The sequence below is a fragment of the Hypanus sabinus genome, chromosome 8 (genome assembly GCF_030144855.1).
Source record: "Hypanus sabinus isolate sHypSab1 chromosome 8, sHypSab1.hap1, whole genome shotgun sequence".
In the NCBI taxonomy this organism is placed as follows: domain Eukaryota; kingdom Metazoa; phylum Chordata; class Chondrichthyes; order Myliobatiformes; family Dasyatidae; genus Hypanus; species Hypanus sabinus.
The window spans coordinates 108,237,911-108,255,079 of record NC_082713.1 but is presented as its reverse complement, the minus strand read 5'-3'; positions in this window follow the sequence as shown (position 1 = coordinate 108,255,079).

The window sequence follows — 17,169 nt, the reverse complement described above, 5'->3', positions numbered from 1 at the left end:
TTGAGCTCCCAGAACCCAAGACTCTCGCCTCGAGCTCCCAAAAGGCAAGACTCTCGCCTCGAGCTCCCAAAAGGCAAGACTCTCGCCTCGAGCTCCCAAAAGGCATAACTCTCGCCTCGAGCTCCCACAACCCAAGACTGTCACCTTGAGCTACAAGAACCCAAGAATCTCGCCTCGATCTCCCACAACCCAGGACTCTCGCCTCGAGCTCCCAAAACCCAAGACACTAGACACGAGCTCCCAAAACCAAAGACTATCGCCTCATGCTCCCAAAACCCAAGACTCCAGCCTCGAGCTCCCAAAACCCAGGACTCTCGCCTCGAGCTCCCAAAACCAAAGACTATCGCCTCGAGCTCCCAAAACCCAAGACTCCAGCCTCGAGCTCCCAAAAGGCAAAACTCTCGCCTCGAGCTCCCACAACCCAAGACTGTCGCCTCGAGCTACAAGAACCCAAGAATCTCGCCTCAAGCTCCGAGAACCCAAGATTCTCGCCTCAAGCTGCCAAAACCCAAGACTCTCAACTCGATCTCCCAAAACCCAGGACTCTCGCCTCGAGCTACCAAAACCAAACACTCTCGCCTCGAACTCCCAAAACCCAAGACTCTCGCCTCGAGCTCCTAAAACCCAAGACTCTAGACATGAGCTCGCAAAACCCAAGATTCTCGCCGCGTGCTCCCAAAACCCAAAACTCTCACCACGAACTCAGAAAACCCAGGACTCTCGCCTCGAGCTCCCAAAACCAAGGACTATCGCCTCGAGCTCCCAAAACCCAAGACTCTAGACACGAGCTCCCAAAACCCAAGACTCTAGACACGAGCTCCCAAAACCCAAGACTCTCGCCTCGAGTTCCCAAAAGGCAAAACTCTCGCCTCGAGCTCCCACAACACAAGACTGTCGCCTTGAGCTACAAGAACCCAAGATTCTCGCCTCAAGCTCCCAAAACCCAAGACTCTCACCGCGAACTCCCAAAACCCAGGACTCTCGCCTCGAACTCCCAAAACCAAACACTATCGCCTCGAGCTCCCAAAACCCAAGACTCTAGACACGAGCTCCCAAAACCCAAGACTCTCGCCTCGAGCTCCCAAAACACAAGACTCTCGCCCCGAACTCCCAAAACCCAGGACTCTCGCCTCGAGCTCCCAAAACCAAAGACTATCGCCTCGAGCTCCCAAAAGGCAAAACTCTCGCCTCGAGCTCCCACAATCCAAGACTGTCGCCTCGAGCTACAAGAACCCAAGATTCTCGCCTCAAGCTCCCAAAACCCAAGACTCTCAACTCGATCTCCCAAAACCCAGGACTCTAGCCTCGAGCTCCAAAACCCCGACTCTCTCCTCGAGCTCCCAGAACCCAAGACTCTCGCCTCGAGCTCCCAAAACCAAAGACTAGCCTCGAGCTCCAAAAACCCGACTCTCTCCTCGAGCTCCCAGAACCCAAGACTCTCGCCTCGAGCTCCCACAACCCAAGACTGTCGCCTCGAGCTACAAGAACACAAGAATCTCGCCTCAAGCTCCGAGAACCCAAGATTCTCGCCTCAAGCTGCCAAAACCCAAGACTCTCAACTCGATCTCCCAAAACCCAGGACTCTTGCCTCGAGCTCCCAAAACCAAACACTCTCGCCTCGAACTGCCAAAACCCAAGACTCTCGCCTCGAGCTCCTAAATCCCAAGACTCTAGACATGAGCTCCCAAAACCCAAGATTCTCGCCGAGTGCTCCCAAAACCCAAGACTCTCACCTGGAACTCAGAAAACCCAGGACTCTCGCCTCGAGCTCCCAAAACCAAACACTATCGCCTCGAGCTCCCAAAACCCAAGACTCTAGACACGAGCTCCCAAAACCGAAGACTCTCGCCTCGAGCTCCCAAAACACAAGACTCTCGCCTCGAACTCCCAAAACCCAGCACTCTCGCTTCGAGCTCCCAAAACCAAAGACTCTAGCCTCGAGCTCCAAAAACCCGACTCTCTCCTCAAGCTCCCAGAACCCAAGACTCTCGCCTCGAGCTCCCAAAAGGCAAAACTCTCGCCTCAAGCTCCCACAACCCAGGACTCTCGCATCGAGCTCCCAAAACCAAAGACTCTAGCCTCGAGCTCCAAAAACCCGACACTCTCCTTGAGCTCCCAGAACCCAAGACTCTCGCCTCGAGCTCCCAAAAGGCAAGACTCTCGCCTCGAGCTCCCAAAAGGCATAACTCTCGCCTCGAGCTCCCACAACCCAAGACTGTCACCTTGAGCTACAAGAACCCAAGAATCTCGCCTCGATCTCCCAAAACACAAGTCTCTTGCCTCAAGCTCCCAAAACCCAAGACACTAGACACGAGCTCCCAAAACCAAAGACTATCGCCTCATGCTCCCAAAACCCAAGACTCCAGCCTCGAGCTCCCAAAACCCAGGACTCTCGCCTCGAGCTCCCAAAACCAAAGACTATCGCCTCGAGCTCCCAAAACCCAAGACTCCAGCCTCGAGCTCCCAAAAGGCAAAACTCTCGCCTCGAGCTCCCACAACCCAAGACTGTCGCCTCGAGCTACAAGAACCCAAGAATCTCGCCTCAAGCTCCGAGAACCCAAGATTCTCGCCTCAAGCTGCCAAAACCCAAGACTCTCAACTCGATCTCCCAAAACCCAGGACTCTCGCCTCGAGCTACCAAAACCAAACACTCTCGCCTCGAACTCCCAAAACCCAAGACTCTCGCCTCGAGCTCCTAAAACCCAAGACTCTAGACATGAGCTCGCAAAACCCAAGATTCTCGCCGCGTGCTCCCAAAACCCAAAACTCTCACCACGAACTCAGAAAACCCAGGACTCTCGCCTCGAGCTCCCAAAACCAAGGACTATCGCCTCGAGCTCCCAAAACCCAAGACTCTAGACACGAGCTCCCAAAACCCAAGACTCTAGACACGAGCTCCCAAAACCCAAGACTCTCGCCTCGAGTTCCCAAAAGGCAAAACTCTCGCCTCGAGCTCCCACAACACAAGACTGTCGCCTTGAGCTACAAGAACCCAAGATTCTCGCCTCAAGCTCCCAAAACCCAAGACTCTCACCGCGAACTCCCAAAACCCAGGACTCTCGCCTCGAACTCCCAAAACCAAACACTATCGCCTCGAGCTCCCAAAACCCAAGACTCTAGACACGAGCTCCCAAAACCCAAGACTCTCGCCTCGAGCTCCCAAAAACACAAGATACTCGCCTCGAACTCCCAAAACCCAGGACTCTCGCTTCGAGCTCCCAAAACCAAAGACTCTAGCCTCGAGCTCCAAAAACCCGACTCTCTCCTCGAGCTCCCAGAACCCGACTCTCGCCTCGAGCTCCCAAAAGGCAAAACTCTCGCCTCGAGCTCCCACAACCCAGGACTCTCGCCTCGAGCTCCCAAAACCAAAGACTCTAGCCTCGAGCTCCAAAAACCCGACTCTCTCCTTGAGCTCCCAGAACCCAAGACTCTCGCCTCGAGCTCCCAAAAGGCAAGACTCTCGCCTCGAGCTCCCAAAAGGCAAAACTCTCGCCTCGAGCTCCCACAAACCAAGACTGTCACCTCGAGCTACAAGAACCCAAGAATCTCGCCTCAAGCTCCCAAAACCCAAGACTCTAGGCACGAGCTCCCAAAACCAAAGACTATCGCCTCAAGCTCCAAAAACCCAAGACTCTCGCCTCGAGCTCCCAGAACCCAGGACTCTCGCCTCGAGCTCCCAAAAGGCAAAGCTCTCGCCTCGAACTCCTAAAACCCAGGACTCTAGCCTCGAGCTCCAAAACCCCGACTCTCTCCTCGAGCTCCCAGAACCCAAGACTCTCGCCTCGAGCTCCCAAAACCAAAGACTAGCCTCGAGCTCCAAAAACCCGACTCTCTCCTCGAGCTCCCAGAACCCAAAACTCTCTCCTCGAGCTCCCAAAAGGCAAAACTCTTGCCTCGAGCTCCCACAACCCAAGACTGTCGCCTCGAGCTACAAGAACACAAGAATCTCGCCTCAAGCTCCGAGAACCCAAGATTCTCGCCTCAAGCTGCCAAAACCCAAGACTCTAAACTCGATCTCCCAAAACCCAGGACTCTTGCCTCGAGCTCCCAAAACCAAACACTCTCGCCTCGAACTGCCAAAACCCAAGACTCTCGCCTCGAACTCAGAAAACCCAGGACTCTCGCCTCGAGCTCCCAAAACCAAAGACTATCGCCTCGAGCTCCCAAAACCCAAGACTCTAGACACGAGCTCCCAAAACCCAAGACTCTCGCCTCGAGCTCCCAAAAGGCAAAACTCTCGCCTCGAGCTCCCACATCACAAGACTGTCGCCTCGAGCTACAAGAACCCAAGAATCTCGTCTCAAGCTCCGAGAACCCAAGACTCTCGCCTCGAGCTCCCAAAAGGCAAAACTCTCGCTTCGAGCTCCCACAACCCAAGACTGTCACCTCGAGCTACAAGAACCCAAGAATCTCGCCTCAAGCTCCCAAAACTCAAGACTCTAGGCACGAGCTCCCAAAACCAAACACTATCGCCTCAAGCTCCCAAAATCCAAGACTCTCGCCTCGAGCTCCCAGAACCCAGCACTCTCGCCTCGAGCTCCCAAAAGGCAAATCTCTCGCCTCGAACTCCTAAAACCCAGGACTCTAGCCTCGAGCTCCAAAACCCCGACTCTCTCCTCGAGCTCCCAGAACCCAAGACTCTCGCCTCGAGCTCCCAAAAGGCAAAGCTCTCGCCTCGAGCTCCCACAGCCCAAGACTGTCACCTCGAGCTACAAGAACCCAAGAATCTCGCCTCAAGCTCCGAGAACCCAAGATTCTCGCCTCAAGCTCCCAAAACCCAAGACTCTCACCTCGAACTCCCAAAACCCAGGACTCTCACCTCGAGCTCCCAAAACCAAAGACTATCGACTCGAGCTCCCAAAACCCAAGACTCTAGCCTCGAGCTCCCAAAACCCAAGACTCTAGCCTTGAGCTCCAAGAACCCAAGAATCTCGCCTCGATCTCCCAAAACACAAGTCTCTTGCCTCAAGCTCCCAAAACCCAAGACTTTAGACACGAGCTCCCAAAACCAAAGACTATCGCCTCATGCTCCCAAAACCCAAGACTCTCGCCCCGAGCTCCCAAAACACAAGACTCTCGCCTCGAGCTCCCAAAACCCAGGACTCTCGCCTCGAGCTCCCAAAACCAAAGACTATCGCCTCGAGCTCCCAAAACCCAAGACTCCAGCCTCGAGCTCCCAAAAGGCAAAACTCTCGCCTCGAGCTCCCACAACCCAAGACTGTCGCCTCGAGCTACAAGAACCCAAGATTCTCGCCTCAAGCTCCCAAAACCCAAGACTCTCAACTCGATCTCCCAAAACCCAGGACTCTAGCCTCGAGCTCCAAAACCCCGACTCTCTCCTCGAGCTCCCAGAACCCAAGACTCTCGCCTCGAGCTCCCAAAACCAAAGACTAGCCTCGAGCTCCAAAAACCCGACTCTCTCCTCGAGCTCCCAGAACCCAAGACTCCCTCCTCGAGCTCCCAAAAGGCAAAACTCTCGCCTCGAGCTCCCACAACCCAAGACTGTTGCCTCGAGCTACAAGAACACAAGAATCTCTCCTCAAGCTCCGAGAACCCAAGATTCTCGCCTCAAGCTGCCAAAACCCAAGACTCTCAACTCGATCTCCCAAAACCCAGGACTCTTGCCTCGAGCTCCCAAAACCAAACACTCTCGCCTCGAACTGCCAAAACCCAAGACTCTCGCCTCGAGCTCCTAAAACCCAAGACTCTAGACATGAGCTCCCAAAACCCAAGATTCTCGCCGAGTGCTCCCAAAACCCAGGACTCTCACCTCGAACTCAGAAAACCCAGGACTCTCGCCTCGAGCTCCCAAAACCAAAGACTATCGCCTCGAGCTCCCAAAACCCAAGACTCTAGACACGAGCTCCCAAAACCCAAGACTCTAGACACGAGCTCCCAAAACCAAAGACTCTCGCCTCGAGCTCCCAAAAGGCAAAACTCTCGCCTCGAGCTCCCACATCACAAGACTGTCGCCTCGAGCTACAAGAACCCAAGAATCTCGCCTCAAGCTCCGAGAACCCAAGATTCTCGCCTCAAGCTCCCAAAATCCAAGACTCTAACCGCGAACTCCCAAAACCCAAGACTCCAGCCTCGAGCTCCCAAAAGGCAAAACTCTCGCCTCGAGCTCCCACAACCCAAGACTGTCGCCTCGAGCTACAAGAACCCAAGAATCTCGCCTCAAGCTCCGAGAACCCAAGATTCTCGCCTCAAGCTGCCAAAACCCAAGACTCTCAACTCGATCTTCCAAAACCCAGGACTCTCGCCTCGAGCTACCAAAACCAAACACTCTCGCCTCGAACTCCCAAAACCCAAGACTCTCGCCTCGAGCTCCTAAAGCCCAAGACTCTAGACATGAGCTCCCAAAACCCAAGATTCTCGCCGCGTGCTCCCAAAACCCAAGACTCTCACCACGAACTCAGAAAACCCAGGACTCTTGCCTCGAGCTCCCAAAACCAAGGACTCTCGCCCCGAACTCCCAAAACCCAGGACTCTCGCCTCGAGCTCCCAAAACTCAGGACTCTCGCCTCGAGCTCCCAAAACCAAAGACTATCGCCTCGAGCTCACAAAACCCAAGACTCCAGCATCAAGCTCCCAAAAGGCAAAACTCTCACCTCGAGCTCCCACAACCCAAGACTGTCGCCTCGAGCTACAAGAACCCAAGAATCTCGCCTCAAGCTCCGAGAACCCAAGATTCTCGCCTCAAGCTGCCAAAACCCAAGACTCTCAACTCGATCTCCCAAAACCCAGGACTCTCGCCTCGACCTACCAAAACCAAACACTCTCGCCTCGAACTCCCAAAACCCAAGACTCTCGCCTCGAGCTCCTAAAACCCAAGACTCTAGACATGAGCTCCCAAAACCCAAGATTCTCGCCGCGTGCTCCCAAAACCCAAGACTCTAGACACGAGCTCCCAAAACCCAAGACTCTCGCCTCGAGCTCCCAAAAGGCAAAACTTTCGCCTCGAGCTCCCACAACACAAGACTGTCGCCTCGAGCTACAAGAACCCAAGAATCTCGCCTCAAGCTCCGAGAACCCAAGATTCTCGCCTCAAGCTGCCAAAACCCAAGACTCTCAACTCGATCTCCCAAAACCCAGGACTCTCGCCTCGACCTACCAAAACCAAACACTCTCGCCTCGAACTCCCAAAACCCAAGACTCTCACCGCGAATTCCCAAAACCCAGGACTCTCGCCTCGAACTCCCAAAACCAAACACTATCGCCTCGAGCTCCCAAAACCCAAGACTCTAGACACGAGCTCCCAAAACCCAAGACTCTCGCCTCGAGCTCCCAAAACACAAGATACTCGCCTCGAACTCCCAAAACCCAGGACTCTCGCTTCGAGCTCCCAAAACCAAAGACTCTAGCCTCGAGCTCCAAAAACCCGACTCTCTCCTCGAGCTCCCAGAACCCAAGAATCTCGCCTCGAGCTCCCAAAAGGCAAAACTCTCGCCTCAAGCTCCCACAACCCAGGACTCTCGCCTCGAGCTCCCAAAACCAAAGACTCTAGCCTCGAGCTCCAAAAACCCGACTCTCTCCTTGAGCTCCCAGAACCCAAGACTCTCGCCTCGAGCTCCCAAAAGGCAAGACTCTCGCCTCGAGCTCCCAAAAGGCAAAACTCTCGCCTCGAGCTCCCACAACCCAAGACTGTCACCTCGAGCTACAAGAACCCAAGAATCTCGCCTCAAGCTCCCAAAACCCAAGACTCTAGGCACGAGCTCCCAAAACCAAAGACTATCGCCTCAAGCTCCCAAAACCCAAGACTCTCGCCTCGAGCTCCCAAAACCCAGGACTCTCGCCTCGAGCTCCCAAAACACAAGACTCTTGCCCCTAACTCCCAAAACCCAGGACTCTCACCTCGAGCTCCCAAAACCCAGGACTCTCGCCTCGAGCTCCCAAAACACAAGACTCTTGCCCCGAACTCCCAAAACCCAGGACTCTCGCCTCGAGCACCCAAAACCCAGGACTCTCGCCTTGAGCTCCCAAAACCAAAGACTATCGCCTCGAGCTCCCAAAACCCAAGACTCCAGCCTCGAGCTCCCAAAAGGCAAAACTCTCGCCTCGAGCTCCCACATCCCAAGACTGTCACCTCGAGCTACAAGAACCCAAGAATCTCGCCTCAAGCTCCGAGAACCCAAGATTCTCGCCTCAAGCTCCCAAAACCAAAGACCCTCACCTCGAACTCCCAAAACCCAGGACTCTCACCTCGAGCTCCCAAAACCAAAGACTATCGCCTCGAGCTCCCAAAACCCAAGACTCTAGCCTCGAGCTCCCAAAACCCAAGACTCTAGCCTTGAGCTCCAAGAACCCAAGAATCTCGCCTCGATCTCCCAAAACACAAGTCTCTTGCTTCAAGCTCCCAAAACCCAAGACACTAGACACGAGCTCCCAAAACCAAAGACTATCGCCTCATGCTCCCAAAACCCAAGACTCTCGCCTCGAGCTCCCACAACCAAACACTATCGCCTCGAGCTCCCAAAACCCAAGACTCTAGACACGAGCTCCCAAAACCCAAGACTCTCGCCTCGAGCTCCCAAAACACAAGACTCTCGCCTCGAACTCCCAAAACCCAGGACTCTCGCTTCGAGCTCCCAAAACCAAAGACTCTAGCCTCGAGCTCCAAAAACCCGACTTTCTCCTCGAGCTCCCAGAACCCAAGACTCTCGCCTCGAGCTCCCAAAAGGCAAAACTCTCGCCTCGAGCTCCCACAACCCAAGACTGTCGCCTCGAGCTACAAGAACCCAAGAATCTCGCCTCAAGCTCCGAGAACCCAAGATTCTCGACTCAAGCTCCCACAACCCAGGACTCTCGCTTCGAGCTCCCAAAACCAAAGACTCTAGCCTCGAGCTCCAAAAACCCGACTCTCTCCTTGACCTCCCAGAACCCAAGACTCTCGCCTCGAGCTCCCAAAAGACAAGACTCTCGCCTCGAGCTCCCAAAAGGCAAAATTCTCGCCTCGAGCTCCCACAACCCAAGACTGTCACCTCGAGCTACAAGAACCCAAGAATCTCGCCTCAAGCTCCCAAAACCAAAGACTCTAGACACGAGCTTCCAAAACCAAAGACTATCGCCTCAAGCTCCCAAAACCCAAGACTCTCGCCTCGAGCTCCTAAAACCCAAGACTCTAGACATGAGCTCCCAAAACCCAAGATTCTCGCCGCGTGCTCCCAAAACCCAAGCCACTCACCACGAACTCAGAAAACCCAGGACTCTCGCCTCGAGCTCCCAAAACCAAGGACTATCGCCTCGAGCTCCCAAAACCCAAGACTCTTGACACGAGCTCCCAAAACCCAAGACTCTCGCCTCGAGCTCCCAAAAGGCAAAACTCTCGCCTCGAGCTCCCACAACACAAGACTGTCGCCTCGAGCTACAAGAACCCAAGATTCTCGCCTCAAGCTCCCAAAACCCAAGACTCTCACCGCGAATTCCCAAAACCCAGGACTCTCGCCTCGAACTCCCAAAACCAAACACTATCGCCTCGAGCTCCCAAAACCCAAGACTCTAGACACGAGCTCCCAAAACCCAAGACTCTCGCCTCGAGCTCCCAAAACACAAGATACTCGCCTCGAACTCCCAAAACCCAGGACTCTCGCTTCGAGCTCCCAAAACCAAAGACTCTAGCCTCGAGCTCCAAAAACCCGACTCTCTCCTCGAGCTCCCAGAACCCAAGACTCTCGCCTCGAGCTCCCAAAAGGCAAAACTCTCGCCTCAAGCTCCCACAACCCAGGACTCTCGCCTCGAGCTCCCAAAACCAAAGATTCTAGCCTCGAGCTCCAAAAACCCGACTCTCTCCTTGAGCTCCCAGAACCCAAGACTCTCGCCTCGAGCTCCCAAAAGGCAAGACTCTCGCCTCGAGCTCCCAAAAGGCAAAACTCTCGCCTCGAGCTCCCACAACCCAAGACTGTCACCTCGAGCTACAAGAACCCAAGAATCTCGCCTCAAGCTCCCAAAACCCAAGACTCTAGGCACGAGCTCCCAAAACCAAAGACTATCGCCTCAAGCTCCCAAAACCCAAGACTCTCGCCTCGAGCTCCCAAAACCCAGGACTCTCGCCTCGAGCTCCCAAAACACAAGACTCTTGCCCCTAACTCCCAAAACCCAGGACTCTCACCTCGAGCTCCCAAAACCCAGGACTCTCGCCTCGAGCTCCCAAAACACAAGACTCTTGCCCCGAACTCCCAAAACCCAGGACTCTCGCCTCGAGCACCCAAAACCCAGGACTCTCGCCTTGAGCTCCCAAAACCAAAGACTATCGCCTCGAGCACCCAAAACCCAAGACTCCAGCCTCGAGCTCCCAAAAGGCAAAACTCTCGCCTCGAGCTCCCACATCCCAAGACTGTCACCTCGAGCTACAAGAACCCAAGAATCTCGCCTCAAGCTCCGAGAACCCAAGATTCTCGCCTCAAGCTCCCAAAACCAAAGACTCTCACCTCGAACTCCCAAAACCCAGGACTCTCACCTCGAGCTCCCAAAACCAAAGACTATCGCCTCGAGCTCCCAAAACCCAAGACTCTAGCCTCGAGCTCCCAAAACCCAAGACACTAGACACGAGCTCCCAAAACCAAAGACTATCGCCTCATGCTCCCAAAACCCAAGACTCTCGCCTCGAGCTCCCAAAACACAAGACTCTCGCCCCGAACTCCCAAAACCCAGGACTCTCGCCTCGAGCTCCCAAAACCCAGGACTCTCGCCTCGAGCTCCCAAAACCAAAGACTATCGCCTCGAGCTCCCAAAACCCAAGACTCCAGCCTCGAGCTCCCAAAAGGCAAAACTCTCGCCTCGAGCTCCCACAACCCAAGACTGTCGCCTCGAGCTACAAGAACCCAAGAATCTCGCCTCAAGCTCCGAGAACCCAAGATTCTCGCCTCAAGCTGCCAAAACCCAAGACTCTCAACTCGATCTCCCAAAACCCAGGACACTCGCCTCGAGCTCCTAAAATCCAAGACTCTAGCCTCGAGCTCCCAAAACCCAAGACTCTAGCCTTGAGCTCCAAGAACCCAAGAATCTCGCCTCGATCTCCCAAAACACAAGTCTCTTGCCTCAAGCTCCCAAAACCCAAGACTCTAGACACGAGCTCCCAAAACCAAACACTCTCGCCTCGAACTCCCAAAACCCAGGACTCTCGCCTCGAGCTCCTAAAACCCAAGACTCTAGACATGAGCTCCCAAAACCCAAGATTCTCGCCGCGTGCTCCCAAAACCCAAGACTCTGAGCTCGAACTCAGAAAACCCAGGACTCTCGCCTCGAGCTCCCAAAACCAAAGACTATCGCCTCGAGCTCCCAAAACCCAAGACTCTAGCCTTGAGCTCCAAGAACCCAAGAATCTCGCCTCGATCTCCCAAAACACAAGCCTCTTGCCTCAAGCTCCGAAAACCCAAGACTCTAGACACGAGCTCCCAAAACCAAAGACTATCGCCTCATGCTCCCAAAACCCAAGACTCTCGCCTCGAGCTCCCACAACCAAACACTATCGCCTCGAGCTCCCAAAACCCAAGACTCTAGACACGAGCTCCCAAAACCCAAGACTCTCGCCTCGACCTCCCAAAACACAAGACTCTCGCCTCGAACTCCCAAAACCCAGGACTCTCGCTTCGAGCTCCCAAAACCAAAGACTCTAGCCTCGAGCTCCAAAAACCCGACTTTCTCCTCGAGCTCCCAGAACCCAAGACTCTCGCCTCGAGCTCCCAAAAGGCAAAACTCTCGCCTCGAGCTCCCACAACCCAAGACTGTCGCCTCGAGCTACAAGAACCCAAGGATCTCGCCTCAAGCTCCGAGAACCCAAGATTCTCGACTCAAGCTCCCACAACCCAGGACTCTCGCTTCGAGCACCCAAAACCAAAGACTCTAGCCTCGAGCTCCCAAAACCCAAGACTCTAGACACGAGCTCCCAAAACCCAAGACTCTCGCCTCGAGCTCCCAAAAGGCAAAACTCTCGCCTCGAGCTCCCACAACACAAGACTGTCGCCTCGAGCTACAAGAACCCAAGAATCTCGCCTCAAGCTCCGAGAACCCAAGAATCTCGCCTCGATCTCCCAAAACACAAGACTCTAGCCTCGAGCTCCCAAAACCCAAGACTCTAGCCTTGAGCTCCAAGAACCCAAGAATCTCGCCTCGATCTCCCAAAACACAAGCCTCTTGCCTCAAGCTCCCAAAACCCAAGACTCTAGACACGAGCTCCCAAAACCAAAGGCTATCGCCTCATGCTCCCAAAACCCAAGACTCTCGCCTCGAGCTCCCACAACCAAACACTATCGCCTCGAGCTCCCAAAACCCAAGACTCTAGACACGAGCTCCCAAAACGCAAGACTCTCGCCTCGAGCTCCCAAAACACAAGACTCTCGCCTCGAACTCCCAAAACCCAGGACTCTCGCTTCGAGCTCCCAAAACCAAAGACTCTAGCCTCGAGCTCCAAAAACCCGACTTTCTCCTCGAGCTCCCAGAACCCAAGGCTCTCGCCTCGAGCTCCCAAAAGGGAAAACTCTCGCCTCGAGCTCCCACAACCCAAGACTGTCGCCTCGAGCTACAAGAACCCAAGGATCTCGCCTCAAGCTCCGACAACCCAAGATTCTCGACTCAAGCTCCCACAACCCAGGACACTCGCTTCGAGCTCCCAAAACCAAAGACTCTAGCCTCGAGCTCCAAAAACCCGACTCTGTCCTTGACCTCCCAGAACCCAAGACTCTCGCCTCGAGCTCCCAAAAGACAAGACTCTCGCCTCGAGCTCCCAAAAGGCAAAACTCTCGACTCGAGCTCCCACAACCCAAGACTGTCACCTCGAGCTACAAGAACCCAAGAATCTCGCCTCAAGCTCACAAAACCAAAGACTCTAGACACGAGCTTCCAAAATCAAAGACGATCGCCTCAAGCTCCCAAAACCCAAGACTCTCGACTCGAGCTCCCAAAACACAAGACTCTTGCCCCGAACTCCCAAAACCCAGGAATCTCACCTCGAGCTCCCAAAACCCAGGACTCTCGCCTCGAGCTCCCAGAACCCAAGACTCTCGCCTCGAGCTCACAAAAGGCAAAACTCTCGCCTCGAGCTCCCACAACCCAAGACTGTCGCCTCGAGCTACAAGAACCCAAGAATCTCGCCTCAAGCTCCGAGAACCCAAGATTCTCGCCTTGAGCTCCCAGAACCCAAGAGTCTCGCCTCGAGCTCCCAAAAGGCAAAACTCTCGCCTCGAGCTCCCACAACCCAAGACTGTCGCCTCGAGCTACAAGAACCCAAGAATCTCGCCTCAAGCTCCGAGAACCCAAGAATCTCGCCTCGATCTCCCAAAACAAAAGACTCTAGCCTCGAGCTCCCAAAACCCAAGACTCTAGCCTTGAGCTCCAAGAACCCAAGAATCTCGCCTCGATCTCCCAAAACACAAGCCTCTTGCCTCAAGCTCCCAAAACCCAAGACTCTAGGCACGAGCTCCCAAAACCAAAGACTATCGCCTCATGCTCCCAAAACCCAAGACTCTCGCCTCGAGCTCCCAAAACACAAGACTCTCGCCCCGAACTCCCAAATCCCAGGACTCTCGCCTCGAGCTCCCAAAACCCAGGACTCTCGCCTCGAGCTCCCAAAACCAAAGTCTATCGCCTCGAGCTCCCAAAACCCAAGACTCCAGCCTCGAGCTACAAGAACCCAAGAATCTCGCCTCAAGCTCCGAGAAACCAAGATTCTCGTCTCAAGCTGCCAAAACCCAAGACTCTCAACTCGATCTCCCAAAACCCAGGACTCTCGCCTCGAGCTCCCAAAACCAAAGACTATCGCCTCGAGCTCCCAAAACACAAGACTCTCGCCCCGAACTCCCAAAACCCAGGACTCTCGCCTCGAGCTCCCAAAACCCAGGACTCTCGCCTCGAGCTCCCAAAACCAAAGACTATCGCCTCGAGCTCCCAAAACCCAAGACCCTAGACACGAGCTCCCAAAACCCAAGACTCTCGCCCCGAACTCCCAAAACCCAGGACTCTCGCCTCGAGCTCCCAAAACCCAGGACTCTCGCCTCGAGCTCCCAAAACCAAAGACTATCGCCTCGAGCTCCCAAAACCCAAGACTCCAGCCTCGAGCTCCCAAAAGGCAAAACTCTCGCCTCGAGCTCCCACAACCCAAGACTGTCGCCTCGAGCTACAAGAACCCAAGAATCTCGCCTCAAGCTCCGAGAACCCAAGATTCTCGCCTCAAGCTGCCAAAACCCAAGACTCTCAACTCGATCTCCCAAAACCCAGGACACTCGCCTCGAGCTCCTAAAATCCAAGACTCTAGCCTCGAGCTCCCAAAACCCAAGACTCTAGCCTTGAGCTCCAAGAACCCAAGAATCTCGCCTCGATCTCCCAAAACACAAGTCTCTTGCCTCAAGCTCCCAAAACCCAAGACTCTAGACACGAGCTCCCAAAACCAAACACTCTCGCCTCGAACTCCCAAAACCCAGGACTCTCGCCTCGAGCTCCTAAAACCCAAGACTCTAGACATGAGCTCCCAAAACCCAAGATTCTCGCCGCGTGCTCCCAAAACCCAAGACTCTGAGCTCGAACTCAGAAAACCCAGGACTCTCGCCTCGAGCTCCCAAAACCAAAGACTATCGCCTCGAGCTCCCAAAACCCAAGACTCTAGCCTTGAGCTCCAAGGACCCAAGAATCTCGCCTCGATCTCCCAAAACACAAGCCTCTTGCCTCAAGCTCCGAAAACCCAAGACTCTAGACACGAGCTCCCAAAACCAAAGACTATCGCCTCATGCTCCCAAAACCCAAGACTCTCGCCTCGAGCTCCCACAACCAAACACTATCGCCTCGAGCTCCCAAAACCCAAGACTCTAGACACGAGCTCCCAAAACCCAAGACTCTCGCCTCGACCTCCCAAAACACAAGACTCTCGCCTCGAACTCCCAAAACCCAGGACTCTCGCTTCGAGCTCCCAAAACCAAAGACTCTAGCCTCGAGCTCCAAAAACCCGACTTTCTCCTCGAGCTCCCAGAACCCAAGACTCTCGCCTCGAGCTCCCAAAAGGCAAAACTCTCGCCTCGAGCTCCCACAACCCAAGACTGTCGCCTCGAGCTACAAGAACCCAAGGATCTCGCCTCAAGCTCCGAGAACCCAAGATTCTCGACTCAAGCTCCCACAACCCAGGACTCTCGCTTCGAGCACCCAAAACCAAAGACTCTAGCCTCGAGCTCCCAAAACCCAAGACTCTAGACACGAGCTCCCAAAACCCAAGACTCTCGCCTCGAGCTCCCAAAAGGCAAAACTCTCGCCTCGAGCTCCCACAACACAAGACTGTCGCCTCGAGCTACAAGAACCCAAGAATCTCGCCTCAAGCTCCGAGAACCCAAGAATCTCGCCTCGATCTCCCAAAACACAAGACTCTAGCCTCGAGCTCCCAAAACCCAAGACTCTAGCCTTGAGCTCCAAGAACCCAAGAATCTCGCCTCGATCTCCCAAAACACAAGCCTCTTGCCTCAAGCTCCCAAAACCCAAGACTCTAGACACGAGCTCCCAAAACCAAAGGCTATCGCCTCATGCTCCCAAAACCCAAGACTCTCGCCTCGAGCTCCCACAACCAAACACTATCGCCTCGAGCTCCCAAAACCCAAGACTCTAGACACGAGCTCCCAAAACGCAAGACTCTCGCCTCGAGCTCCCAAAACACAAGACTCTCGCCTCGAACTCCCAAAACCCAGGACTCTCGCTTCGAGCTCCCAAAACCAAAGACTCTAGCCTCGAGCTCCAAAAACCCGACTTTCTCCTCGAGCTCCCAGAACCCAAGGCTCTCGCCTCGAGCTCCCAAAAGGGAAAACTCTCGCCTCGAGCTCCCACAACCCAAGACTGTCGCCTCGAGCTACAAGAACCCAAGGATCTCGCCTCAAGCTCCGACAACCCAAGATTCTCGACTCAAGCTCCCACAACCCAGGACACTCGCTTCGAGCTCCCAAAACCAAAGACTCTAGCCTCGAGCTCCAAAAACCCGACTCTGTCCTTGACCTCCCAGAACCCAAGACTCTCGCCTCGAGCTCCCAAAAGACAAGACTCTCGCCTCGAGCTCCCAAAAGGCAAAACTCTCGACTCGAGCTCCCACAACCCAAGACTGTCACCTCGAGCTACAAGAACCCAAGAATCTCGCCTCAAGCTCACAAAACCAAAGACTCTAGACACGAGCTTCCAAAATCAAAGACGATCGCCTCAAGCTCCCAAAACCCAAGACTCTCGACTCGAGCTCCCAAAACACAAGACTCTTGCCCCGAACTCCCAAAACCCAGGAATCTCACCTCGAGCTCCCAAAACCCAGGACTCTCGCCTCGAGCTCCCAGAACCCAAGACTCTCGCCTCGAGCTCACAAAAGGCAAAACTCTCGCCTCGAGCTCCCACAACCCAAGACTGTCGCCTCGAGCTACAAGAACCCAAGAATCTCGCCTCAAGCTCCGAGAACCCAAGATTCTCGCCTTGAGCTCCCAGAACCCAAGAGTCTCGCCTCGAGCTCCCAAAAGGCAAAACTCTCGCCTCGAGCTCCCACAACCCAAGACTGTCGCCTCGAGCTACAAGAACCCAAGAATCTCGCCTCAAGCTCCGAGAACCCAAGAATCTCGCCTCGATCTCCCAAAACAAAAGACTCTAGCCTCGAGCTCCCAAAACCCAAGACTCTAGCCTTGAGCTCCAAGAACCCAAGAATCTCGCCACGATCTCCCAAAACACAAGCCTCTTGCCTCAAGCTCCCAAAACCCAAGACTCTAGGCACGAGCTCCCAAAACCAAAGACTATCGCCTCATGCTCCCAAAACCCAAGACTCTCGCCTCGAGCTCCCAAAACACAAGACTCTCGCCCCGAACTCCCAAAACCCAGGACTCTCGCCTCGAGCTCCCAAAACCCAGGACTCTCGCCTCGAGCTCCCAAAACCAAAGTCTATCGCCTCGAGCTCCCAAAACCCAAGACTCCAGCCTCGAGCTACAAGAACCCAAGAATCTCGCCTCAAGCTCCGAGAAACCAAGATTCTCGTCTCAAGCTGCCAAAACCCAAGACTCTCAACTCGATCTCCCAAAACCCAGGACTCTCGCCTCGAGCTCCCAAAACCAAAGACTATCGCCTCGAGCTCCCAAAACACAAGACTCTCGCCCCGAACTCCCAAAACCCAGGACTCTCGCCTCGAGCTCCCAAAACCCAGGACTCTCGCCTCGAGCTCCCAAAACCAAAGTCTAT